This window comes from Camelus dromedarius, chromosome 17 (assembly GCF_036321535.1).
Source record: "Camelus dromedarius isolate mCamDro1 chromosome 17, mCamDro1.pat, whole genome shotgun sequence".
Lineage (NCBI taxonomy): Eukaryota > Metazoa > Chordata > Mammalia > Artiodactyla > Camelidae > Camelus > Camelus dromedarius.
This window is the reverse complement of record NC_087452.1, coordinates 17049410-17076973: the sequence shown is the minus strand read 5'-3', so window position 1 is coordinate 17076973 and position 27564 is coordinate 17049410. Positions and strand designations below refer to the sequence as shown.

The following is a 27564-nucleotide window of genomic DNA, read 5'->3' as shown; positions in this document are numbered from 1 at the left end:
TATCAGATTTGAATTCTGCTACCCTAGATTAGTCTGTATTTCTCATTGGAAGATGCAGTGATTCTGGCCATCTGGAGAAAGGCTTCACCAAAGGTACTATTTTGAATCACCGTGCAGTGGATTAATGAACTTTCATCGAATAGAGTGTATGTGCCTGTGTGTGTATTTATAAACAAGTCCAGCAGCCAAGACATACGTGTGTAAACATCATCACATGTTATAGCAGGACGTCTGTTACAAGGATCTGGCATTTCACATGACCTTAAAGAGTTTCCTCCCAGAGGCTTAGTTTTCCATGACAGCCGGCTTCGTTTGTTAAATAAATAACAATACTTAGCTTTCATATTGTTATCTTCTGCCTTTTGAAACATTTCCTGCAGCAAGACTTTGCCAGTACAGAGCTGGCTTTTTAAGTGATTTGTCTGTAACCAGGCAGTTTTAGAACTTTTACTTCCTTAGTCTGTGCTAAAAAGCAATTCAAGACTTAAAATTCTCCTGGGGGCTGATTTTATAGCAACAGTGAAGGCGCACCAACGTTGCACGAACAGCCAATTTCTTTCTTCGGCGAGGGGAACGGCACCAGCAGGAGAGCCTCAGTACAAATGGTTTAACACCGTCATAAAAACCACTAACCATTGGGTATTAACATGCTTTTTATCGTGAAGTTTTTATTGAAAATGATATTTGGAAGCTACTAATTTGGCGGTGATTTTTACCCGCAGGCATTTACACTGAGTGCAACTTCCCCTTCCGCTTGGAGGGCCACGGAATCCCTCATCCCAGCCACGCCGGAGAAGGGAGATTAGCTTTCTCGTGCACCGCCTTGGTGGTCACGAGCTCACCTGCCGGGGTGGCCAGTGGCTTTCGATTTCACTCCCTGGGTGTGCTGGGCCAAAGAAGAAGGGACAGCCGCTCTGCCACCCACCTGCACCCCTGGAACAGTATCAGGGGCTGCTTGAGTTGGGGGGGGTGTGGCTGGTACTAGCAGAAGACTGATGTGTGCCATTGGGAGAGCTCCACTCTTGGTCTTAATATTGGCCCTGCATAAAACACACGGGAAAAACCTGTTTTTTTTTTTTTTCTCTCAAAAAGAAGTCAAAACAGACTGCACAGGCACATAGATGGGAGAGATGCATCCAAAAAAAAAAAAAAAGAGAGAGAGAGAGAAATGTTTGTGCCTGCCTGCTTCATTCCATCTGGCACATGATGGGAGTAAACGTATTTGGGCGAACGTTGGGTTCTGATCATTACACTGCAAACCCTAGAGCCGTTTCAGAGAGGGTCATGGCCACCATCGCTGCAGCGATGAACCGTGCACAGGGGAATGAACACACATAGCTGAATATGAACTCTGTACACACCACCCAGAAAAACCTGGGCCTTCCCCGAAAGGAAGTGAAGACAGACCCACACGCACGGAAATAGCGTGTGTGCCTTCCTGCCATCTGGAACAGGAGCCCGGCAGGAGTAAACTGATGGGGGGGAAGTGCGGCTTTTTCCCAATAGTTATGTTAGATCTGGATGTACCCAAACTACAGAGGGTCAAACCCCAGGCAGACTTCCCTCTAAATGTCACTTTTGATATCCCGCTCCTGATAAAAACTTGTGGTAATGCCTGCTGGCAAGTGGTTGCTAAGCTTAAAATGGTTGTGGGTGTGTAGAATTCGTTTGTGTGTGAGTGTGTGGGGCCTCTGTTATTGTGGTTGTTTCTCTTACAGGAAAAGGAAATTGCCTGCCGATGAAGAGTTAAAAGCATTTATTGGGGAATTTTTTTATTGTTGTTATTGGGTTTTGTTTTGATTTGTTTTGTTTTTGCTTTTTATTGTGGGGTGTTTTGGGTTTTTTTTTGGTTTTTTTTTGTTTGTTTTGACCACAGCCCAAGTCCTACCAAAGAAACTAGGTCCCCAAGTCACTCTTTACAGCATCTTACTTTAGAATCACACGAGGTTCTTAATAGAAATAAACCTCCCACAGGACCACCAAATCTGGGTCTTTGGAAATGATTCATAGGAACGTGCATTTTTAGTCAGCATCCCACCCCACCTCAGTGTAGCTCAGTGATTCCAGTACTCACTGGCTGTCATGAGCCCCTGCCTTACAGATGGTATGGAGATTGAATAGAGCGTGGCTTGTTCTGTAGCACAGCTTAAATAATTTAAATGTCACAACTTTTGAGTTTCTCCTGTGTTCTTTCGAATTGTTCTCAGGGTTAATCACAACAAATAAAGGGGAGTTTCCCCAGTCCAGTTAGTGGTCATCTGAGAAGATGTTGCTAGCAATTAAGTTCTTGTCTCACGGCAGGAAGAATTCAGAGATAAGACATGGAGTTCAGGAAAGTAAAGTAAAGATTTATTAAGCAATAGGTAGGACACTGTCAGGGGGAAAGCGGGCAGACTCAGGTGAGCAGCTGCCCTGAGTTTCTTTGGCAAGTTGGTTACATAGGGTATAAAAATGAATGGGTGGAGTGTTCACTGGGGAGGCGATGGTTTGGGGTTGTATTCCCCGATTTTCATCCCAGCTCCACCTTCCCGAGGGGAAGAGGGATTTTTGTCCTTATTTAGTTTTGATCCAAAGTGTGATGGCTTCGGTGCCTGACGGGTACTTCTTATCTACAAGGTTAATTTTATTGTAATGATGGCATAATGAGCAAAGGGTCACATTGGTACACTGGAGATTCCTGCCTCCCTTTTCCCACCTTTCTTTTCCTGCCTCCAGGACACTTGTCATCCCAAAATGTGTGATCTCTTATCAGTGCCGAGATTCTTGCTTTCCTCTGGTTGTCCAAGGACCCCCCCCCCACCCCGTTGTTCACAAGATTTATGGTTTCCTGTCATTTGGCCCGGATCCCCCTTTCTCTGCTCATATCTAGCTATCTGCCTGCTCTAACAGACTGACCCAACTAAACTGAAAAGAAAGAGCCCTCAGTGCAGCCTCTTAGAGACAGAGAGAAGCACAGAAAACTTCTGCCAGCTCGGTAGGCATTCACGGGAGATTTCCAGCTTCTCCAAAAATCTGTGACTGAAGCATAACAAAACTCGAGCCCTAGGATATTAACAAAAAAAAGCAGAAGATGCAAAGTTTCCTCCAAACTCAGCAGTTAATTTAGCATATTAAATAGCCATATGTTCTAATTACGATACAGCCATGGCCTAGGGAACTGATCTGCACTGGGGAGAACATCCCAGTTACTCTGGTGACTCGGGGCGAATGGGTCCAGAGGAGCAAAGGGCTCTGGGATCCTGGTAATGTTCTGTGTCGTGATCTGGGTGCTGATCTCAGAGATGTGCTCACTTTGTAAAAATGCATCCAGTGATACGTTGACAATTTGGCGCTTTTCTGTATATATGTAATGCTTATCCCCTCCCCCCAAAATCACATTGAAAATGGACAGTTCAAATAATTATGTCATTTATATAGTATCAAAATCTCAAAAAGAACCTTTCCTCGGTTCTCACTTGCCTTTATACCCTAGAAATAGGCTTGAGTGTGGTTTAATTGCTCTGGTCCATCGGTGCGTCTCAGCTGAGACCATAGGTAAGGACAGTCCACAATCCAACAGACAAAGTCATTCCACAGGCTCGCTGAGCTTGGCACATGCCAGGCACTGCTCTAAACACAGCAGTAAGTAGAACAGTAAAATGCCTGCTTTCGTGAAGCTTACAGTCTGTGGAAGAAACACAGTAACTAAGTAAATGGTGAGCTATTCACAAGTGATAGTCCAAAGACCAAACAAGCCCTTTGTTGGCGTTGAGGGAAGAGTCTTGGACCAGGACTCACTAGGGCTGGTGAACCGGGGCCACACAAGGTGAAGGTCATGGCGCTTCAGCGGTGGTGTCCTCTAGGCTTGTGCTGCTAAAACGGGGGGCATTTTCCCTTTACAGCATTGAACATAATTTCAGGTGGTAACAAGGGGTCTGTAGAAGGGTAAAAAGGGTAAGGCTTATAGGGGAGATGGATCCAATGCAGTCAGGGGAAGCCTGTTTGCAGGGTAGCACTTTGAGCAGAGACCTCAGTTTGTGGAGGAAGAGAGCAGAGCCAGAGAGAACAGCACAGTCCAAGGACCTTAGGATAACACTGAAGGTCAGACTTATCAGGGCAGTGAAATCAAGGACCCCAGGAAACAGTGGAGGAAGCCCTGGTCTGGCGTGTTAACATCACAGAAGATGGGGAAGACACGATGGCCCCCAGCTCTCTCTTGTCGGTTTAAAATATGTCTGTATGTGTGTATGTGTGTGTGCGCGTGTCTGACCCTCCTACGTCGTACCTGGGGCTCATGGTTAACGACAGCGAAGCATGTAACAGCTCTGGGATCCGCTGTTTTTCCAGGTGCCAGTAAGCTAGCGAACATACCAGGGAGTCCACTCACCCAAAGAGTGGCAAGCAGATGTTAGAAAACTCCTTGTGCCTCAAACGACCCGACAAACAGCCTGGCCGAGGCTGGTCGGCTGAGGGAGTCTGCTTGTGATTCTTTCTAACTGGGAAGTTTCCACTTTGCTCTCAGCAAACAAGGGCAATCTATTCAACGTGTAGAATATGATGAATATTCAATCCCAGTTCTGGTTTTTGGCAGAACCCAGCCAAACCGGGGTTGGGGGGAGCGGGAGGGGGAGTGGAATCCTTTTCTTCTCGTTTTTCCCTGGGGTTTTGCGCATCTCCCTTGAAAGGGGTGGGAGTAAACTCCGCGGGAAGGCCGGCCCCGCGCTTCCAAAGAAACTGCTTTGGTCTCTTTATGTATATTAGAACAATTAACATCTAGTTTCACCATACAAAGGACTTTCTCTCCTTTTATGTTTTAGTTCTTAAAATTCCCAGAATGGTGTACAGTAAAACTGTTCACTTGAGAAATTAAGTACCGTATGTGATAAGACAGTTGGATGAAATTTTTAAGCTGTCATTAAAAATGATTATAATTAGGACAAACTACAAGAAAATGCTTTAAAATTGAGACCCGAGTGAATTAAAAATTAAGGGGTGTATTATGTATTATCATGTTGAAGGGCTGGGTTTTACACGTCTAACACCCATTAACACTAATGCGCGCTGCCTGTCTGAATCCCCATGTACTGAGCAGAGAAGATACCCGCTCCTTTGTTTTTGCTAACGAGATAGCACTTTCTGTGCTCCAAGGGGAGCAGGGCACGGAGAAAATGTAAACAGTTTACCTTCCTTCTGCTGTGAGAGTTGCTCCCAAGGAGTCTTTTTCTCTGCTGAGAGGACATTAAGAGACTTTGTAACGGGGCTGAGTTTTCTCTCATCCTGAAGGATGTTCCCAAATCATCTAGGGTGCAGCTGTAACTATGTCGTGTTCAAATCTTCTTTGTTCCTTTAAGGGAGAAGGAGTTGTTACTCACATTCACTTGGGGGAAATTAGAACTTTAAACGTTACTGATGCCCACATACCCAAGACCTCTAGGCCAAACTCATCGCCTGTGAGCAGGTCCTGAGGAAGGTGCAGGGTGCAAGGCAGGTCATCACTTTCCTCATCAAGTCGCACATCAGATGAGCCTGCTCCCGACGTCCATGGGTACCATTAAGTTGCTCTCCTCTCTTTAAGCATCATCCGTCTTGTATAGCTCACCATCCCATTAGCATTTTCCATCCCTCCTCATTTCCAGGGACTCAATTAGCTGTGAGGAAGCTTGAGTATCAAAGTTTATGCTTTCTTACCTCTCATATGACCTCTCATAGCATCATTTCAGTGTGCTATTAAGCTAAGAATATCCCAGCCTTTGGGCACTTGCTCCCCTCACAGATCTGGGGAAGAAAATGGCAGGGATAAGAAGGCAAGTGAAGGGAGCAAGCAGAAAATCCTCTCCCGCTACAGTCTCTTGAAGAAAAGAGGGAGTGTGTGTGCCTACCAATAGGCCAGCCGTTTGTAGTTCTGGGAGGGTGGGGCTGCTGTTGCTCAAGAGAAGTTGTGGATTGACTCTACAGGATAGACACTCAGAGCTACACAAATGCAAGCCTCTGGTATTGACAGAATTAATGTTGGCAATTTTGACTATTCAAGAGATAAATACCGTAATTCCGGTAGTTGTCATTGTGCAGACATGCTGTGATGGGCAGATTCTTAAGGTGACCCCCATCAGCCCCACACCCTGGTTATTCACACTTTGGCGCAGTCCCCTCTTGAGTGTGCAAGGGATGTGTCTTGCTTCTAACCAGTGGGATATAGCCAAGGTGATGGGCTGCGTGTGTTTACATGTACGTGATTGCGTTAAGATAGCGGTGCCCATCTTTGCTAGGATGTCTGTCGCTTGCTCGCTTGCTGTGTTTGTCTAGGAAGCACATTGCCATGAGTGGCTTGTTGGGGAAGCCCGTGTGACAAGGAACTGTAGGCAGCCTCCAATTGCTGAGTGTGGCTTCCAACAAACAGTCAGAAAAAAAAAATGAAGCTCTCAATCCTACGACCACCAGGAACTGAATCTCCCCACAGTCTCAGAACAGGAAAGCAGACTGTTGCTAGTCAAGCCTCCTCTGACACCTTGATTGCAGCCTGAAACTGGGAGGTGATAAAGGTGTGTTGCTTAAGCTATAAGTTTGTGGTGATTTGTTTCGCAGCAGTATGACTAATACAGGTACTAATATTAATTTCATGTATAGCAAGCTTAGAGTTCAAGAACTCATCACTTGATTCATGAATGAGTATCATGATAGCACAATATTGTCTTTACACTTTGTTTTACACAAATGCCAAAATTCTTACTAAGGATGCAAAGGCATTCTGAAATCTTTTCAGTGGTACTTGACTGCAGTTTTTAAGCAAAATTGTATTTGCAATGGTCTCTAGATATATTCCCCCCTAAATGGCAAGCATCTGCTACATTGTAGGACAGATGAGATCTTTTCACAAAAAGTCTCCTCTGCCCGGCATAGACATTTCATCACTTCACCTAGAAGGGGATGATTTTTAACTTTCTCATAAAAGACAGTCGGTAGGTCAGCTGCTTAAGAAGATGCAGCTGAAAGAGATTGCAAAACGATCTTAGGGTTCAGTGATTAGACATATGGGTACAGTGCTAATGCCTTGTTAGTGCCATGTACTGTATTTCTACTCCAGGACAGAAGAGTTTTGGTGGGTTGGTTAGCTTAGATTGTTTGGTGCAATGTGCAATTTTTTTTTTTTTTTTTGTCAGCGTTAGAAGCAGTCTCTCAAGGTCTAGCAAAGGTCTTTTGAATACTAACTTCGTATATTTAAAAAAAAAAAAAACAAAAAAAACCTCACTCTTGCACCGCATTGTAAAAGCAATTTCTTTATCACGGTTGAGCTTATGTTTTTGTTTTTTTTTAACCACAGCAGCTTCTTCTATGATTCATGAGCTGGTTTCTTCCAGATGTGACACATTATTCAGCAAATCTGTGTGATACTGCATACTTTGCTGTGGTGGAAGATTGATAGCCTACACTTTGGTCTTCCATCTAGATGTTCATGGAAACATTACTGTCCCTTCCAGGGTGAAATTTACAGGTCACCATCATCACTTGACCATTTATTCAATACTTAACTTTGTGCCAGGGCAGGGACTTTACACACATTTGGTTCACCTCTGCATCCACTCTGTGAGGCTGGTATTCGTCTTCTGGTTTATCAGAAGGAGAAACTGAGGCTCAGAGGCTAGGTTCCTATTAACTGCCATGTGACCCTAGTATAAATGACATGTGACAGTCCAAAGGCAGGATTTGATTCAGTGCTTGTATCATTTAAACAACATGAAAGCTTTCTAAGCCCATTTCGATATGAGAATTATCCTGATATGATTTGGCATTTAAAGTAATAAAAGCCTTATTTATCCTAATAGTTGTTCCCAGTGGCAAAATAAAGAAACCTACCGCGTCAACATTCCGTGCACGGCTTGTTTGGACCTGGGTTCTGGTCTCAGTTCCTTTTCAGTGCACTCTGCCCGCCTGGAGAAGTCACCTCACCTGTCTCGGCCATAGTTTATTTATCTGTGAAAGGAATGAAGCAGACTCGAATTTCTTGGAGCTTCTAGCTCCAAGACGAGAACTACCTTATTAACTTCTTTTAAGAAGAAGGAACTTTTTTATTCTGATGACAAAAGTGACACCATATGTATATGTACACACACACACGTATACCATGTATACACTTACGCATACACATTTTATTTTTAAGTAATGAAAAGCAAATTAGCTTTCTATCTTGATCACTATTCAGGAGCAGTAAGCATACTTTTTACTGATCCTGGTTTTGCATTCCCACTCTTCTTAAAAAAAAATACCTGAATTCTAAGCATCGGGCATTTGGGGAATGTCTGGCCCCTCCCGCCCCCACCAATCTGGCTGGACTTCAAGATGAAAGCAGACTGATGAGCAAGAAACCCCCATCCCAGGCCTTCATATGAAATTCCCAGGAGTTGCCAGACATAAAGTGACTTGATGCCAAAACATCCAGGTGGGGAAGAAAAATTAATAAATTATAGGGATATTTTATATATACAATTCCAAATATGGCTCCATGGAGTTTGGAAACATCTGGGTGATGAATTGGAATTCCACTTTTGCTTCAGCTCTTTGGCATAACGTAAACACAGCCTGCAAGCCCCGAGAGATAGATGGGAGAGTTGGAAACTGCAAAAGGTAGATTGAGAATCAGATTTTAAAATTGTGGCCCATGATGCTTGCCAAACGGGGGGGAGGAATTTAAACCTCAAAGCAGTCCAAAGCATTTTCTCTCAGAGTTAAATTAAAGATAGTGTCCCAGGTAGCTAAAGTTAGAAACTATTTTGCATATTTTTTCACCCTTTAGATGTAAATTTGGGGAAACACGTATTTTTTTCATTTTAGTTTATATTTGTTTTAAAGACCTATTAATGTGCTGTTGGTTACAGTTTTCTCCTATTGATTCTACAGATGAGCTAAGATTTTGGGCATCGCAGAACTATTTTCTGAAAATAGTGTTCAAAAGTGCTATTTCTTTAAAAGTACCAGATGAAGATATACGGTATATAGTACCGGCAGTTACAGTATGAATTTTAAAGCCTTTCACATCCAATTACTTGCAATAAGTTAGTTTCTTTCCCAACCTACCATAAATCATGTATATATAAACACTACAGAATTTAAATAGGAGTAGAGTTTTATTATAATTGTACATCACTAAGAATCAGTATTTTTGTTATATATAGTACTATTTAACATATATGAAGTAAAATCTCATTGATTTGGGTTTGCTAGCTCAGAGTTTGTGGAGCTGGCTTTAAGTTGACTCTTCATTAGGGAAAAGTCCTTCTTCATAGAAAGCTCAAATTAAAGGTGTAAATAAGACTGCAAATGGCAATGTATAAAATACTTAAGAGTAAATTTAAAGTACTTTAGAAGTACTATTTGCATATGAAATTATTATGCTAATTATAAGTAATTCTTATTAAAGTAGGTCTCCTAAGATGATCTTCTAGGCAAGTTCCCTTAGTGAATTTGAGTCACAGAATGTGGTGGAAAGTAATAAACCAGAGTTTCTTTTAAATACTGTATTCTCTAATTCAGAATTTTCATTAATTGTAAATTACCTTTTTGCTAATTAATCCAAATTGCTACCATTTTGCTAGCAATTTCAAAGTGTCTACTACGAAGTCTGAGCAGGGTTTTTAAAAATAGGAATCAATCATAGTTTTCCAACTAAATTTTGTATTTTCCAGTATCATATTGATAATGTTTCTATGGTCTAATATTGTACACTTCCCAGTGGTTAGAACTGACATGTAGATAAAAGTTATTTTCAAAATTGAGAGGGGGAAAAAAACCCAAAACCTTTGTAACAGAGGTGAGTCAAAGTAGAATCAGTTGCCTCCTCAAGTACATGGGTTTCCTTGTCAATAAAAGAGTCCAAGAAAAAGCTGGAGAACACTTGGGGAAGGTCAAGTATTAGACTAGTGGTTAGACCTAACACTGTACCTAGTCTACTACATACCAATTGTTTGTTCCCTGAGTAGTCATGTGTATGTTCCTGTTAATGTAAATATTGAAGTAACGCTTTGAAAAATGGAGACAATGTTGATCTTGATCTGAGTCTGAGCTCCCCAAAGCAGAGATGATGGCTGAGAGTTCCATACAGCCCCACCAACACCTCGGTTATTCCTTTGCATTCTGAGAAACAGCTAAACGCAAAGGACTACCCTGCTTTCCCATATTCCAAGAAAACACCAACCTCTATCTTGCCTCCCAAATAAGATCTGTCTCCATTCTTCCTCCTGACTCCCAGAAGACTCCTTGTTTCTTGTTTACCTGCCTCTCTCAAACCTTCGACTCACTTCTTTTCTTGGAAATTGTCCTCATTAATAAGTTCTCCCTATTGCAATAGCCTGAATAGAATCATCTCCTGATTTGGCCTGTGTGTTTTGTCTTTCAGTTTGGGGATGTGGCTTGGGTAGGATTAGACCTCATCTTTAGATTTCTGCTTTTTCCAGCTAGGTAGCACAGGCAGTCCTTCCCTGGCTGGCGAACTGGGGAGCCAACATTGAGTCCGATTCCTGATCTTGTCCTCTGGACACTTACCCCTTGGCAACAAGGTAAGGATGTGATTTTTATTCTCTTTGAGTACTTGCTTGATTTCAGGTGCTGACTTCTTTTGGTTTCATGGCCGGACCATTTGGTGATTTCTTCAAACAGATTAATGGGTTCTAGAAATCTTATCTCTGTTGGTACCTACTTGTAAATTGCACTGCAGTTTTTGCCTTGCTCAAATTGTCAATCCATACAAAATTTTCAGTTCTTCCCATTTCCTTTGATATCTGGCTACAGTTCTCCAAACTAGTGTTTCCAATTTTTCTTCCCTTTGCTTTGGCATCATCAAGAACTAGAGTCTACTGCCCAGATCCCTCTCACACTCCAAAATCTAAAGAAGTCCTGCAAGCTGAAGCCCAGAGACTTGATATTAACCTCAAAGGACTCTTTATGCAGCCATTTGTGCAAGGACCTGAATTCTCTCTGGTCAACAGTCTGGACCATTAAGGTAGTCCAGTCATGCATGCACTTGTACTAGAGGTAACCAGTGCTGTGGACAACATCACCCAGAGCATCAGTGTTCTAGCTCAAGGGCATCAAGAAATGCATAATTGCACAATCGGAAGATTTTCCTCCACAGAGTTCTCGGAATCCAGTGAACTAGTTATCCTCATGGTTCCATTCCTGGCTTTCTATTGGAATACAACCTTTTATATTAATTTTTCTTCATTTTATGCATTCCTCTTTTAAGATGCCTGATTTCCAAACTCTAAGAAAACTGACGTTTGCCACCACCTCTCAACAGATGGTTCAACTGGGTTTGAAGAAATGCAAACAAGAATCCTTCAAGACACGATTTCCTAGACCCTGTTTTTGATCACCTCTGAAATGTTCAGTGACAAATTATACTCATTCATCTTGAACAAAAGGGAAGACTGACAGTGTTGAACTTTGCCTGAGTCTTGTGCTCCAAAAAACCAGACACAGTTGAAAATTCCTCCCTACCCTTTGGGGTTCTGAGAAAGAGCTGTCCTCAAGGACCACTCTCAGCCTTACGACCTCACCTATTCTGAGCTAAGACTTACCTTCATCCTGCCTCAGTGACTCAGATAAGACTCATCTCCATCCTTCCTCGTGATTCCCATAAGACTAGGGGTAACTCCCTTGTTTGCTTGTCTCTGTAAGACCCGATGGCTCCTTCCTTTTCTTTGAGATGTTTCTGATTGAGAGCATTATCCTGATTGCAGTGCACTGAATAAAATGATTTCCTTGAGGGTCTTGTGCATTTTGTCTTTCACAGTAAAAAAAAAAAAACAAAAAGAAAGAAAAATGTTGTCAAAACACATATGTGACCACATACATCCTGGAGGACGCAGCCTATACAGAGAGGGCTGAGGGGAGAAGTTCATGGTAAGGTGGCTGCTCACAATCCCACAGAACTTGTCAGGCAGACAGTAGTCCTCCCTGTACTGCAGTCTAATGAAATAATTGTCCACTATCTCAGCTGGGGCCTTGTAGACACCTCCTCAGAAACTCTGGTCCTCATTAATTTTATCTCTTCCTACAAAACCCATTTATTCCTGCCCAGAGAAAAATGGGACATGAAAATTTCCTGACTGCCTGGCTATTTATTTTCTGCAGCTGAAATTAAATCACTTGTCAAACTTTAAAAAAAAAAAAAAGGAGATAAACTTGTTCACTTACTGCCACTTATCGCTAAAAAGATGTCAATCTGCATCCGTTGTATAGGTCGGTTCCTGGTGTTACCATGTCAGACAGATCCCCCCCCCAACTTCTGCTTTCTGTATTTTATGAGCACTGGGAGTAAGAGAAGATAGGCAGATAAAAGAGAAGTGGGAAAAATGTAAAATTAGAGTAAAATATGTAAATTGGAAAAACCAAAGAACTTCCTTCCATAATTGGAGATCTCATCATAAAGGAGACCTTATCTTTGCAATCTACTTTATCTTCAAATTAAAGGTACAGAGAGACTAGATGTCCCTTTTGACTAATAATATAAAATCCAAGTTGCTTATGTTGCTTGTGTCATTCAAGTCCTGTTTTCAAAAAGTTGCATCCCAGAGACTCTATCTTAAGAGGATGAACTGTTACTTCTGTAGCTTTTAATAACTGACAACTGCAGATTTAAATCCCAGGCTGTACATAAACTGTCAGCCTCCAAATTTGCCCAGACAAACAGAACTGGAAAAAAAACAAAAATAACATGAGGAAAAAAATGCTCTATTAACAGCTGTGTAAATAACAGCACATGTTAACTAATAAAAGGAAGCTAGCAATCCCAGGAAGAACCAAAGAAGGAATTCAAGTTGCTGCAAGTAGATTTAGGAAGGTTGGCTGCCCTCTGTCTCCTTCCCAAATTTGGTTTTCGTTCAAAGTTATTGCATCAAGGAGCCTGGAGGAGAACCTTTCAAAGCAAACTCTTACATCATTCAAGAAAAAACAAGTATAAAGTGAAAACGTTTCTTTCCTGCCCTTTAAGGGGGAGAGAGAAAGGAAAAGAAGGCCAGTTACTACTCTCTTTTGCCTCATCATTTGCCTGATTTACACATTAATTTTTGAACAGGGCTGCAAAACTGCTCCAAGTGTAAAAACAGAGTGAAGAAACGTCTTCACTCCCTTTATGGCACCCACTGCACGTGGTCAAAGCCCCTTTGCTTGCTGGTAATAGAAACCTTTTGAAAGGTACTCAAACAAAACAAGGGACTTTTATTTAAAAGTTTCCAGGGGAATCACTGGGAACTTGACATTGGGAAGTATGATTGGTTCTTGTCAAGAAATAATGATTGTGTACCTGAAATTTGCCAGGCTTCATTCTACCTGCTGGGGAGCAGGGGTGAAAAGGAACACCAGAGACCCTGCTCCCATGGGCTTGCATTCCAGCTGGGGGAGACAGACAACAGACACACAAGCAAGTAAATAAGGACGCCAAATGCTATTAGTTGCTAGGAAGAAGATAAATCAGGATGTATTATGCAAAGTAGGATAAGAGTGCTGGAATTTGGCAAAGAGAGAGTGGGGGTGGGGGGGCTTCTTGCACTGGGGAGAGCGTTCTTGACTAGGTGACACTGGCATTGAACTTTAAGTGAACTGAAAGAGGCTGGAGCTGTGAGTCCTAAAAAACCTAGGGGAATGGCTTTGCAAGCCAAAGAAACAAGTCAAAAGCCGGAAGAGTAGAGCCCACTGTCCAGGACACACAGAGTACAAGCCACATATGTAATTTTTAAATTTTCTAGTTGTGACATCCAAAAAAGCAAAAAGAACAGATGAAATTAAATTGAATGTATTTCATTTAGCCTCGCATATGCAGCGTGTTGTCATTTCATTTCAACATGTAATCTATATAAAAATTATTAATGAGATCTTTTATGTGTTTTATACTGTCTTCAAAATCCAGTGCGCATTTTATACGTAAAGCACATCTCAATTTGGATGCAAAGTTTTCAATAGATAAGTGTAATCCTGCTGAACAATAAAGTTGTGTTTAAAGGAAAAACAGCCCTTACACTGCTTCAGTGTTTAAATTAAAATGTAAATGAATGAAAATGTAACTGGATTTAAAAATTCAGCTCCTGGATTGCACCAGCTCTACTGCAAGTGCTCGGCAACTGAGTTGGCTCGTGGCTACCATTTTGGACAGGGCGGAGTCAGAGGACGAGGAGTTTGGGAGAGCTGAGATAGATGGAGTGAGGAGGGAAGATCCAGGAAGGTAAGTCTTCTCAGCAGATGGTAAGGAACTGGGAATTTGGGTTTTATTTGAAGTGTAATAAATAACTATTAGAGTTGTGTTTGTTTCCTAACCCAGTTGTGACAAACTACTACAAACTCAGTGACTTAAAAGGACGCAGATTTATTATCTGGCCATTCTGGACGTCAAAAGTCTGAAATGAGGCTTAGGTGTCAGCAGAGTTGGTTCCTTCTGGACGCTCCAAGAGAGAATTTGTTCCTGGGTTCTTCCCGTTTCTAGAGGTTGCTAACATTCCTGGGCTCACAGTCATTCCAAGGCTGCTTCAGTTGTTGCATTGCCTCCTTCTAGCTATCTGACCCTTCTGCCTCTGTCTTATAAGGACCCTTGTGATTGCCTTGAGCCCACTCAGATAGTCCAGGGTAGGATCTGTCTCTGGATCCTTAACTTAAACTTATGTACAAACTCTGTTTTGCCATGAAAGGTAAACACAGTCAAGGTTTGGGGACCAGTACGTGGACGTATTTGGTGGGGAGGCATTATTCAGCCTATCGGGGAGTATGTAGGGGAGAAGTGATGTGATCTCATCTATGCTTTAATCATACTACCTGTTAGGGAAAGAATGACTAACCCAGAAAAAAGTAGGAAAATAGGCAGAGAGGCTGGTTGGCAGACGTCCAAGTGAGGGTGAGAAAGGCACCACGGAGAGATGCTAGTTTTTGCCTGTCCAGCACCTCCTTGACTCTTCCTTTGGGAAACTACTTACCATGACTACAGTCAGGAGCTTGGAAGGGTCACTGGGGCTGTTGCTTTCCTGGAAAAGAGGAAGGATACATGGCTCAAGACCAGCCATTCACCATAGCCCATTCACCTTGCCATGTTGGTTGGCCAGGAATGAGCATGTGACTCAAAATAAATTTTTCATCTTGAATTGTTCAATCTGAAAATGGAGAGAAATTGGCCTTGACTTATGACTCATCGAGTTGAAATCTTGAGCAGTTCAGGAAGATGAGAAGGAAGTAGTAGGCTGATTACCAAACTGATAATGAAGGTCAGGAATCTTGCAGCTCAATAAAGAAGTGCTAGGCTTAAGATCCTTGGCAAGCCGTCTTGTCAACACTACAGTTTATTTTCAACTCTATTTCATACTAAGCAACAATGTGCCAGAATCTTTTTTTTTTTTTTTAATAAAAACCTACCCAGTTTAAAAAGAGGGGATAATGGTTGAGTGTTGATCAAACAGATACAGATTTTTATGAAACTTGAATCTCAAGCAACTATTGCCTATTCATTCACCAATTCAACAAATATTTACGGAATTTCTGCTATAATCCAAGCACTGTTCTAGGTACTAGAACAGAGAGAACAAAGAAAGATAAAATTCTCTACTGTTGGTTAGCTTCCATTCTAATGGGAAGAGGCAAGCAATTAATGAAAGAAGTAAAATATAGACTGTTAAATGGTGTTCAGGACAATGGTGAGGAATAAATCAGAGGGCTATATGTCCTTCTGTCTGGGGAGGAGGAGGATCGAGGGTGCAGTTTGATTAGTTTAGAAATGGGAATCACTTACTAGAGTATGTGCTCATGTTGGGGGGAGGGGAGGGAGACACCTTCAGGAACATTACAGTGGAAATGTTTGATCAGAAACGTAAGGTTATTTTAGGACCAAAAGGGAAGGGTCGTACACAGATAAGTTGGTGAATCCTGTAACTAAAGCAGGTAAAACCATTGAGTCACCATCCACTTTTTGCATGCCGAGTTGGTTTCACACACTGACCATCGTCAAGGAGAGTTGACATCTTGAGCAGTTAACTGGAAGGAGAAATGTCACTGCCATCCCCTTGGTTCTTTGACAGTTGCTTGGATAAAAAGTACCCTTTATGGGCTCTTCCTGACATTCACTTCTCACGCATTAATATTAAGTCTCATAAATAACAAAATATAGATTTTCACAGTTCTCAAATTTGAGAAAAGGTTAAAATATGAATTGGCTACTCTTTGGCTATGAAGTTTAGATTATGACCAAGAATCACAGTGAGCTGAATGAAAATGTTAATGTCTTTCAATAATTGCAAATTGATTTACACAAATACGCACATCCACTCACTCTCACAGACACACTGGTTCAACCAGTGTTGCTGGCGTTGTCTTTTCCATTAATATGAACACAGTAAGAGTTCTAAAACAGAGCTTAAATGAAATTTTATTATGGGATTTAGTCCAAAATTTCAATATGTCTTTGAGCACCAAGTAGGCAGGATACTACAGCTTGTGAATATATCCTCAGAGCTTCAGACCCACATATCTACTGACTATTGCCCTTAAGAAATCTCAAAGTCAACTCAAACCTAACCTAGTTTTTTTAAATTAATTCCTGGTCTTCAACACCACCACTTCTCTCCACCCTCCAAACCAGGACCTCCTCCAAGTGGGTACCATCCTCAGTGAAGAAACCTGCCTCTCTTGGAAACCTCTGGTCCCCAACTTTTGTCAGTCATGTTAGTTTAACCTTATATATTAGGGGTTGGTGAACTGTTTTTGTAAATAGCCAGATAGTGTTTTAGGCTCTGCCGTTCTTCATGGTCTTGGTCACAAATATTCAACTCTGCCTTTGTAGGCTAAAGCAGTCATAGACAATCAGTAAACAAGGGGGTGTAGCTGTGTTTCAATAAAACTTTATTTACAGCACTGGGTGTGAACCAGATGTGGCCTTCAGGCCATGGTCTCCTATCCCCCGTCCTGTGACTCCTCTCCATCTTTGTTTTCCATCCTGATTCCCACTAGCACTTCTGCTTGTCTGGATTATTGCAGTAGTCTCCCCACTAATGGCATTCTTGGGTCCATCCAGTTTAGTGTCCACACATCCGCCAGGCAGTGAGTTGTTTCCCCAGGCATCACACCGCCAACACACCTGTTTAAAAAGCTGCATTGGCTTCTTTTGCTCTGGTAATTATAAACCTCAAATCCTGCTGGTTGTACCCCTGGTCATTCCTGCTGTCACTCTCTGCAGCAAGTGCTCCATCCCACGCTGGTCTACAGACGTCCGTGGTCCCCCAAGTTCACAGTTCAGCTTCTGAGTCCTGCTCGAGAGCCTTTGTTCATGAGATTCTGTCTCTCAGAAGTATCCCCGTCTAGGCCACAGCGTCATGAAGACAGGACCTATATCTGGTTTTGTTCTTCGTAGTATTAGCATAATGCCTGACACGTAGGAGGTTGTAGAAAGATGAATAGTAACTGCCCCTTTCTTGACCTGAGGACGGCTGTGTTCTAATCCTCAAAACCTGTGAACAGGTTTCCTTACTTGGCAGAGGGACGCTGCAGTGTGATTAAATGAAGCCTGTTGAGTCGGAGAGCGCGGCGGCGTGGATCAGCCAGGTGAGGCCAATGTAATCAAGGGCTCTTATAAAGGGGCGGGAGGGCGGGTCAGCGTCAGAGGCGGCGAGGCGGCGAGGGGGGCGGGCGTGCGGGGGGCCGCGAGCCGAGGAGGGCCCGGCGCTGTGCGCGTGGGCGACGAAGGGCCGTGGATTCTTCTCTAGAGCGTGCAGGAGGAAGGCTCCCTCGCCATCACCGTGGTTTAAGCCCCGTGAGGTGGATTTTGGACTTGAGACTTCATGACCGCCCAAACCGTAAGCTTACACATTCGTGTTATTTTAAGTCGCTGCTTTTGTGGCAGCTCCTTACAGCAGCCGTGGGCAACCCACGCATAGGTGCTCGTGCGCTGTTTATGGAATGAGGAAAGCAGTGAGTGCGTGTTAGGTAAGGATTTGTTGGTGAACAAGACAGGAGCCAGAAATCCTAATTTCAGAGTCTCGTGGATTCAGGCAAAAGCAAGTGATTGCCGATATGCTGCGATTCCGAAAGAAGAATCTGGAAAGATAGGGGGAGAATTCTCTAGAATAAAAGTTCTCACCCAGCCTAAGCGGTCGGGTTAAATATTCCGTAAAAGACGTGTTATTCACACTGGTTGCAATTTGTATCACTGCTTGGGGCTTTCGTTTTTGCTGAAGTTCGGGAGTGTACTGATTTCTGTTCAGGGCCCAAGCTGGTTAGAGGTTGGTTTTGTTTTTAGGATTTCCAGTGAACTGTGTTCAACTGTGTGGGCGGACTGAGGCGCGCGTTTCCCATAATCTCTCAGTGACGCAACGGTCTTTGAGAACAAATGTCATGGAGGTGGGCTGGTGCGGCTCCCGGCAGCCTCCGCCTTTGCTCTTTGTATCCCTACCTTAAGGCCATCCACCGTCCTTAATGCATCAAGAGCACACACAGTACATAATCCAAATACCTAAAGCATCGCTTATGAATGTCATTTTTATGGATGCTTTCCTAATGAGGCAAATGAGAGGATTATGTTCTGAACCATCTGAGAAAAACTTAATTCTGTTTACCCATTGTAGCCTCTCTCTCTCCTCCAACCTCCTTCCTCCAGATTTCCTCTAAAAACCTTGACTTTCCTCAATAGGAGCTCTGTGCCCTCAGGTAGCATACATTACTCAGCAAAGCAAAAGCAATGGGATTCTGAGGCTTAGCAAGAAAGGAGAAAAGAGGGGGAGGAAATCATCTTTAACCCTTTCCTGTTTCAACTTGACCTTGCAGTCTCCTGCCTTAGTGAAAACAAAAGGTGGAAAGCAAGAGAGTCTTGAGGAAGTTAATATTTGGCTTTGGGGCTTGCAAGGAACCCCATCCTGATGATTAAAATTCATGTTGATGGGCAGTTTGTTTTTTACTATGTATAATTTTCTCCCTAATTACTTACTTGAAAAACAAACTCTCCTTTAACGTGATAAAGTCAGATGTTACAGCAGCATTGCTCTTGGTACAACAGTCCAGGAGAAGAGGAAAGAAAGGGACATTTTAGCAGGGCCTTCTAGCATGAATAAGATCTCAACAGAAGGTGACAATGGGAAAGATGGTGGTTCACTCCTTTTTCCTGACCTTGCAGCCTCTTCCTCTGTGTAATTCCTGCTGCAAGCTTTGTAGCTACACTCCCTTCCTGTGGATTCTATTTCTATCGATTGCTCAGACTTTGTACTTACTGAATTCCTCCTCAGCCCCCCACCCCTCAGCCCTTGCAGTCCTTGTCCGCAGTGTCACTTCTTCTTTTTCTAGATTTAATTTCAAAGATAACTTCCTTACACATTGTAAAGTCTAGCATCCCTTAGTGTAACTGCTTTTCCTGTGTGCAGCATTCTCTTTAGACTATCAGTTCCGTGGGACTGTAAGTCAGTCTGCTCTTTACTCCCATTTTATGAGGCCCAGAGCAGGGACTTCACATATATGTCCTGAATGACACAATGAATGAGATTTGCTAAAGATCCCACGGGGCCAAAATTTGGACTGTTGATGTAGCAGAGCAGCTTCTGTCTCTTGCTATCTATATATATTTTTTTAATTGAAGTATAGTCAGTTTACAATGTGTCAGTTTCTGGTGTACAGCACAATACTTCAGTCATATAGGAACATATGTTCGTTTTCATATTCTTTTTCACCATAGGTTACTATAAGATATTGAATATATATCATTCCCTGTGCTGTACAGTATAAACTTGTTGTTGATCTATTTTATGTGTATTAGTTAGTATCTGCAAATCTCAAACTCCCAATTTACTCCTTCCCACCCCCTTCCCCCCACCGGTAACCATAAGTTTGTTTTCTACGTCTGAGTCTGTTTCTGTTTTATAAACAAGTTTGTTTGTCCTTTTTTTTTTTTTTTTAAGATTCCACATTATAAGTGATATTATATGGTATTTTCCTTTCTCTTTCTGGCTTACTTCACTTAGAATGACATTCTCCAGGTCCATCCATGTTACTGCAAATGCCATTGTTTTATTATTTTTTATGGCTGAGTAGTATCCCATTGTATAAATATACCCCAACTTCTTTATCCAGTCATCTGTCAGTGTATATTTAGGTTGTTTCCTTGTCTTAGCTATTGTAAATAGTGCTTCTGTGAACATTGGGGTGCATGTATCTTTTTGAATTAAGGTTCCCTCTGGATATATGTCTAGGAGTGGGATTGCTGGGTCATATGATAAGTCTGTTTTTAGTTTTTTGAGGAATCTCCATACTGTTTTCCCTAACAGCTGCACCAAACTACATTCCCACCAGCAGTGTAGGAGGGTTCCCTTTTCTCGACCCCCTTTCCAGGATTTATTGTTCATGGACTTTTGAATGATGGCCATTCTGAGTGGTGTGAGGTGAAACCTCGTTGTAGTTTTGATGTGCATTTCTTTGATAGTTAGCAATATTGAGCTTTTTTTTTTTTCATATGCCTATTGGTCATTTGTATGTCTTCACTGGAGAATTGCTTGTTTAAGTCTTCTGCCATTTTTAGATTGGGGGAGTTTTTTATTGTTGTTGTTGTTAAGTTGTATGAGCTGTTTATATATTCTGGAGTTTAAGCCCTTGTCAGTCTCATCTTATGGAAATATTTTCTCCCATTCTGTAGTTTGTCTTTTTGTTTTGCTTATGGTTTTCTTTGCTGTGCAAAAGCTTGCAAGTTTAATGAGATCCCGTATGTATATTTTGCCTTTTATTTCTAATGCCTGGGTAGACTGCCCTAGGAGAGCGTTGCTGTGTCTCTTGCTCTTGAAGCCTGTGGGGCTGGTACTGTGTTGGGAAAGACTGTGAAGTCACATCCAGGGTCCTCGGGCAAGAAGGGCCTTAGTGGTGGAGAATGGCAGCCTCTGGGCCATCAACTGACTGAAAAAACAAAGGCCCGGGTAGCCTTTTGACTTTTGGCTTTAATAGTTTAAACAATCTAAATTATCTTATTCTCTCATTAAAAATACTTGAGTGAGATTCCCCCCCCCAGGGGAGTTGGGGGAGGGGAGAGTAATTCCCATTGGGACTGTGCCTGGCTTACTTGCCTTCCATAGTCCTGGATTCAGGAATCTCAGAGAGCAGTTTGTATGAAATGGAGACGCCTTCGCAGTGAAGAGATGGGAGGGGCACCCAATCCAGGTACTGAACAAAAAAGGCAAGTTACTGGATGGAGCTAACCTGAGTGCTGCTTTGGTGGCCCCGCCGCTTTCTAAATAGGCAAGATTGCTCACAGCTTTTGTCATTCTCCTGAGTTAAGCTGACACAGTTTTGGCATCAGCTTCACAACTTCACTTTGTGCCATCAGGCAGCACCGAATCATTGTCTCAGAGTCATTGTGACAATCGAGAGTCACATTCAGGTGACAAGGAAATTAGTGCTGGAATAAAAAAAAAAAGTTGAGGGAAGCAACTATTGTGTATTTTCATTATGTGGCTTTCAAACATAAATATTTTGGCCATTAGGAAGCATTTGTTTCTCAAAACAAAATGGAGACTTTAGGCTGCATTCAAAGGGGGGTTTCTTAGAAACTAGATTTTTTTTTTCCCCTTTTTCATGAGACACTTAGCAAATGTGGGTAGACACTGTCAGCCTTTCAAGACTACCTTGAGGAAAGTTGGTGAGGAGAAAGGGGCATTTCAGAGTCAAGACTGGGTTCCATTTCCAGGACCACCTGGCCTTGCTCTATTCTGATGTCTGGCATCCACAAAGCCTATAACCCCCAAACTCCTTGGAGGTCAAATCATGATGGCCCCAGTGCCTGTTACAAGTGTTGGAACTCCATACATTCTGTTGAATGAGGAAGTGGATGGATCTGTGTCATCTGGGCATTCAGGTGATGTGCCCTGAGAGAAGGACCTAGATTGCTTTTTTCAATTCCTCTTGTATTGTATATTTTTATTGAAGTATAATTTACAAGGGTTCAGGTATACAACAAAGTGATTCAGTAATATATACATAAGGATATATGTATGTATATTCTTTTTCCATTTCTTTTCCATTATCAGTTATTATAAGGTATTGAATATGGCCCCCTGTGCTATCCTCGTTGTTTATCTATTTTATGTACAGTAATGTGTACTTAGTCATGTGTACCTGTTAATCCTCAAACTCTTAATTTATCCCTTCCCACCTTTTCCTCTTTGGTAACCATGAATTTATTTTCTATATCCGTGAGTCTATTTCTGCTTTATACATAGGTTCATTGGTAACATTTTTTTAGATTCTACATGTAAGTGATAAGATACTTTTTTTGTCTGGTTTTTTTCTACTTAGTATGATAATCTCTAGGTCCATCACTGTTGCTGCAAATGGCATTGTTTCTTTCTTTTTTATGTCTGAGTAATATTCCATTGTGTGTGTGTGTGTGTGTGTGTGTGTGTGTGTATCTTTATCTGTTCATCTGTCTTCTTTATCTGTTCTTCTTTATCTGTCTTCTTTATCTGTTCATCTGTCGATGGACACTTGGTTGCTTCCATGTTCCGGCTATTGTAAATAGTGCTGCTGTGAACAGTGGGGTGTGTATATCTATTCAAATTAGAGTTTTTGTCTTTTCTGGATATATGCCCAGCAGTAGGATTGCTGGATCATGTAGTAACTCTTTTTAGTTTTTTAAGGAATCTACAGAGGGAGTTATATTTGATAACCTTCCACCCCTAAAAAAACTATTTTCCATTTATTTGTAAAAGCACTGATGAATAAATAAGTACTTGAGTTTGTGTGGCTGGACATGGTGAGTGCTGCTTTCAGACCCTCCTGGCCTTTGGGTCTGTTCCCTTGCTGGGAAGTGATAACTCAAGCTGCATTTCCCGCACTGATAAAGGTGCGCCCTGGGAGTGCCTGAAGCCATGGTGGAACATCCTCTCGTACCCTCAGTTATGAATCTTGTTTTTATATTAATATCAACACAGCTACAAAATTAAACACCATCTGAAATACAGGAGGGAAAAAAGGCAAAGATAGAAGAATGACAGTGCATCGCTCTTACCTCTTCATCTCTGGCTTTTCCTCAAAACCTCCGATCTGTCCTGTGCATTTGTGGGAATCACAGTGAAAGCAGTTTGAGAAACACTGACAGCTCTCTTGACCCGATACAGTCTAATTCTACATGGGCTTCCTATCTGTGAAACTTTGGGAAATGAAAACTCTAACCTCAGTTCTTCCTCTGTAAAGTGGAGATAACAATTGTACCTCATGGAGTTTTAAGAGCAGTACTTGGTGCATAGGAAACACTTCATAAGAGCTGGCCGTTGCTATCGTCATAGTTACTGTGGTGTTGTTGCTGCTTTATTAGAGCTTGTGTGATTGTTTCAGGAAGGTAGAGGACACACCATTCTGTAAAGTGGAACTATCTTTAAATACTGGGAAAAGAAAGGGATTTATTCATATCATTTAACCTAAATAAAGTTTTCAAGGCTTAGGAAGGAATTAGCCCAAATGTTGGGGAAGAGATTTCCTAGGGTGAATTCCCCAGCCCGTCCTGCTCATCTCCTTTTCCTCACCCAGGTAGGTACGTGATGGTTTGGGGTGATACACCTTCTCTTCTGATAGTTCCAAGGCTACCCCACTACTGCTGGCATTCCCTTGAGGAGAGGCAAGGATAGCTCAATATCTCCGTACCCAGTTCCAAACATCTCAGCTTTAATCATCTCTTCTCCATTTACTTTGCCTTCTTCTGCCTTCGTCACCTTCTGCTAACAGAGGCAGTAAACATGAGAGAGGGACTGCAGACCACATCTTTGATCTGTCACAATGTTCTCTCTAATTAAATTCAAGACAAGTTTCCCCAGGCAGACATAGAAAGGCAGAGCTTCTGAAGAGCAAATAGGCAGACACGAAAAATCAGACCAAGTGTGATTTGAAAACATGAACACTCACTTTTCTGGTTAGCGTCTGTGTCTAGTTTAATCAATCCTTTTTGGAATGGTATTTATTATAAACAAAAATGTTATTTCCCCAGACCTAGCATGCAAAGGAGTATTTAATAAGGAGCTTGCTTTCTTGCCTGACCAAAGTCTTCCAGGAAGTTGGAGAACTCGGTGTTCTTTTATTTTCACTGTTTGTTCTGTGTCCGATCTAACCCACATCTCCGGAAAACAAGAACTGAGGGTTTCAGAAGCCTGGCATGACTTGAAATACAAAATTTGCTAAAACAATAAGTAAGATGCACGTTACTTTCAAATTTATGACTATCGGTATTTTACTATTCTAAGTTTTTTTTCTTTTAACTGTAAGAATTCAGATTTGCTTTAAAAGCGTAACAAGCTCTACGTGTTCAAGTTGTGATTATTTCATGCTCCAAGGTAACCACATCCTGAGACTTGGAGCTTGAAGTGTGGTGTGGAGCAGGGGGTGGCAGACCAAGGCCTAGAAGACAAGACCGTGCCCATTTTCCATGCTTCTGCGACTTCTTCCCCACCGCAAAGGCAGAGCAGAGTAGTTGAAACAGATCATATGGTCCATGAAGTCTAAAATATTTCCCATCTGACCCTTCACAGCAAAAAGTTTTCGAATCCCTGGTAGGTACAGGTGATCATGTTTGATTTCCAAAGCTGCAGTTTACATTGTGACTTTGGACAACTAACATAACTGCTCTCGGCCTCAGTTTCCTTACCTGTGGATTGGGATGGATAATAGTAGTTGGTGCCTACGGTGAAGTGTGGTTATGAGATTAAAAGGAGTCAGGTCATAGCCAGAGGGCTTAATGCACAGGAGGAACAAAATAGGTTAATTGGTACCATTCTTGTTGTTAGGTCTTGGGTCTGGTGTGGTGTCTGGTATTAAACTAGAGTGAGGGGGTTCCTTGGAGAATTTGGATGTAGATATAAGACATTGATCTGTGAGGTTAAAAGGCAAGATAAACAGAGGAGGTGAGGACAGAGATGAGGCAGATCTCTTGAAGAGTCCAGTGACCCTCAGCCAGTGAGGCCCAAACGGATCAACATATTTAAAGGAAGGATGTGTCCGTCAGGAAGCAGAGGGTTTGCGTAAGTGTGGATCTGACATCCAAGCCAAGAAAAGACGAGCATCTGGAAATCCAGAGTTGACGTTGCCCACCCCAGCCATGCTCAAGGCATGGAGGGAGCCTCCCTGTGACTGAGGGTCATCCTGCGCCAAAGTAAGGCTTTTCCCAGCATGGAGTTAGATGTACCGTGTTTTCTTAGTCTGACACCATTAAATATCGGAATATTTGTTCACCAGGCAAGCTTCTCATTCGCATTTGGCTTCTCAACTGATTCTATCAGAACTTGGCTTTCTTGGCCCAAGTACTAGAGCTTGTGGATGGGTTTTGAGAACCGATGAATCCCTTTAAATTGTATTCAAACTATTTGAGGGTTTGTGCCTTTTTCCAGAAGAGAAGATCCAGCATTGTCATCTGGGTCTCAAAAGTTGTCGTGGCCCCAGAAAGTCAAAGAACCTGCTGACCCCTTAAAATATAGGCCCCACATGAACTGTCTCCAGTCACAATGAGAACGTGGTTTTTTGGCTTTGCTCAGTAACCTTGTTGACATGGTGAGACTGTGCAGTGCACAGCCTGCACAACCATGCATGTCGTGGTTGCCCTACTTGACAAATAGAGCTGATTCCTAGAGAGCAGGGGAGGGAGAAGGAGGAAAAAGAGAGAGACGGGTATCTGTGGGTCCCCATAGACCTAAATGAATTGTCTACAGATCTACTGTCTTGTCTAATGACCAGCTGGCCTCTCTTACAGGTCCTCTTATCACTGCCAGCTAAAAGCATGTCTTCTCCTATTTGAAGTTCCTTTAGTAAGCCCTTCATAAAAAATTTCTTTCACTTAATTCACTTAATTAACAGTCTAAGGCACTTTTCGTAAATTGGACTTGATTTGAAAATTTTTTGAGAGTTCTGACTCATTTTATACTTGAGCCTGAAGAAGGACAATTCAAAGAAAGGGGGGAAAAAAAAGAAAAAAAAAAGCCAGGTTTCTCTGCTGGAGCCTTGGCAAGAAATAGAAAACTTTCATTTATCTCAAGGAATAATAAACAGCGGCCAGAAAGGTATGGCTAATGAAGTGAGAGGGTTGCAGGTTCAGCGCTGAGTGCATCCACGTCCGGTGAGGTTGGCCGGAACCTCGCTGACAGGTTGTTTATGAAGGAGCGCAGATTCTGCAAAGCACACGCCGAAGAGGCCAGACAGCTGTGCGGTGTGCCTTGCTACACGACCGTTTTTCTAAATTCAGGTAAATACCAGCACATTGCGTGAGATTATTGGGATACACTTTTTTCATTGCCTTTTCAAACTAATTTATTTTTAATTTATTTTATTAATATATTAATACATTTATTTATTAGTGTATTTTCTTTGATGTACAGTTGACTAGCAATGTTGTGTTAGTTTCTGGTGTTCAGCATATAATCATAGACAGTGACTTAATTATACATTCTTGTTCATATTCTTTTTCATTATGGGTTATTGTATAGCACAGGGAACTATATTCAATAGTTTGTAATAACCTGTAATGAGATACATTTTATACCAAGAACATAGCTCATAGGGAGGTACTTGGAGATCACCAGTCCTGGCAGGACCCTAGGAGCTTCCTACCCAGTGTTTCAGACACAGATGTAGAACAAGAGATGGCATTTTCCCAAGTTGATCTACTCTAATATCAGAGGGTAACTTGATTTTCATCCCTTTGATTTACGAGGTGAAAGATCCCTGGTTAAGGCTTCTCAGAGCTCAGGTTGTGCCCAGAGGAAGTCAGACTGGGCCTCCCATTACATCCCAGCCAGCGCTAACATCCCAGAAGGTCACACAGCCTCATCCACTGGGGATGAGTGGGGCAGTTTCTCCCCTGTGCAGTGGGGTTTCCCAGAGCAGCTGTAGAACCCTCTGTCTTGGTTTGTAGCAAGCTGGTTCTGAGACCCAGACTTGGAGAAGCCTTGGGTTTAAGTCCTAGCTTTCCTGATTCCTCGCTGGGTCTGTGGGTAAGTCATTTACTCTTCCTGAGCATAGTAGGGTTGTGTCTTTCTCCCGGGGATTTGGACTTGATGAGAGCTGGGGTGTGGTGAGTGACACTCCGTAATAACCCAGCATCCATATCTTCCATAATAATTGTCCTCCTCATTATCACTTATGTCACCTCATCGCAGTTCAGAAGCCCACTTTCCCTCCAACTTCAGCAGATCACTGGAATGGGCGCTTTTGCCAAACAGTTTCTAAATTATCCACCGGAAGCTTGTTCTAGCAAGCAAAGGAAGGAAACAGTTGGATCAGGAGCCTTCAGACACTCCAATCAATCCTATTAATTCCAGCCATCCAGCCTCAAAGACAAGCTTTACAGGTTTCCAGGGGCAAGAAGGAAGCTAGTAGCCTCCCCAGGGCCCCGGGGTTCGAGTCCTGGTTGTGCACCCACGCTGTGCGAGTTGGTGGTGAATGTGCAGGAGAGATGTTCCAGACTTTAGCTCCTGATTCTCTGTTCTAAAAGTCAAAATAAGTCATACCGGATCGTTGGCTTTACAGTGTCTCATTTCAATAGGAATTTCAGGTAGCTTTCAACCAGTCAAGATCTGTCACCTCGAATGTTAGGAGCTGACATCAAAAGACGGCTCACTAGGT

The 27564-nt window shown here is 42.4% G+C and overlaps 1 long non-coding RNA gene across 1 annotated transcript in view; it reads left to right on the top strand.

Annotated features, from left to right (window-relative positions):
• LOC105095265 (uncharacterized) overlaps positions 1–27564 on the top strand; it is a 743648-nt gene that overhangs the window by 637371 nt on the left and 78713 nt on the right. Inside the window, exons 14-17 of the long non-coding RNA XR_010384800.1 lie at positions 10425–10526; positions 14049–14188; positions 17458–17541; positions 17703–17792. This is a non-coding gene — a long non-coding RNA (uncharacterized LOC105095265). The remainder of the gene's footprint in view (positions 1–10424; positions 10527–14048; positions 14189–17457; positions 17542–17702; positions 17793–27564) is intronic.